General features: G+C 41.2%; 1 long non-coding RNA gene across 3 annotated transcripts; it reads right to left on the reverse strand.

Moving 5' to 3' along the window:
• Positions 1-97: 97 nt before the first annotated feature.
• LOC106512106 (uncharacterized) lies at positions 98-958 on the reverse strand. Of its 3 annotated transcripts, none has more exons than XR_001309626.1 (2): positions 832-958; positions 98-618 (listed from the first exon to the last, which is right to left on the reverse strand). It is a non-coding gene; the product is annotated as an uncharacterized LOC106512106 (long non-coding RNA). The 3 variants fall into 3 exon arrangements; XR_001309624.1 differs by having other exon boundaries at positions 808-958; XR_001309625.1 differs by having other exon boundaries at positions 98-641; positions 808-958.
• Positions 959-964: the final 6 nt, after the last annotated feature.

Genomic DNA, 964 nt, shown 5'->3' on the forward strand with positions numbered 1-964 from the left:
CACACACACACAGACACACACGCTGAGGTCACGTGACCTGGCTGTTTTTGATCATGTGACCTGGTTTTGTTTATCATGTGACCTGGTTTTGTTTGACCATGTGACCTGGTTGTTTTTGATCACTTGACCTGGTTGTTTGTGATCATGTGACCTGGTTGTTTTTGACCATGTGACCTGGCTGTTTTTGATCATGTGACCTGGTTTTATTTTTATCATGTGACCTGGTTGTTTTTGATCACGTGACCTGGTTTTTTTTATCACGTGGCCTGGTTTTATTTTTATCACGTGACCTGGTTGTTTTTGATCATGTGACCTGGTTGTTGTTTGACCATGTGGCCTGGTTGTTTTTGATCATGTGACCTGGTTGTTGTTGATCATGTGACCGGGTTGTTTTTGATCATGTGACCTGGTTGTTGTTTGACCATGTGGCCTGGTTGTTTTTGATCATGTGACCTGGTTGTTTTTGATCATGTGACCGGGTTGTTTTTGATCATGTGACCTGGTTGTTGTTTAATCACGTGACCTGGTTGTTGTTTAATCATGCGACCTGATTGTTGTTTAATCATGCGACCTAGTTGTTGTTTAATCATGTGACCTGGTTGTTTTTGATCATGTGACCTGGTTGTTTTTGATCATGTGACCTGGTTTTGTTCAATTATGTGACCTGGTTGTTTTTGATCATGTGACCTGGTTGTTGTTTAATCACGTGACCTGGTTGTTGTTTAATCACGCGACCTGGTTGTTGTTTAATCACGCGACCTGGTTGTTGTTTAATCACGCGACCTGGTTGTTGTTTAATCACATGACCTGGTTGTTGTTTAATCATGCGACCTGGTTGTTGTTTAATCATGTGACCTGGTTGTTTTTGATCATGTGACCTGGTTGTTGTTTAATCATGCGACCTGGTTGTTGTTTAATCATGTGACCTGGTTGTTTTTGATCATGTGACCTGGTTGTTGTTTAA

The sequence above is a fragment of the Austrofundulus limnaeus genome, unplaced genomic scaffold, assembly GCF_001266775.1.
Source record: "Austrofundulus limnaeus strain Quisiro unplaced genomic scaffold, Austrofundulus_limnaeus-1.0 Scaffold4296, whole genome shotgun sequence".
NCBI classification, from domain to species: Eukaryota; Metazoa; Chordata; class Actinopteri; order Cyprinodontiformes; family Rivulidae; genus Austrofundulus; species Austrofundulus limnaeus.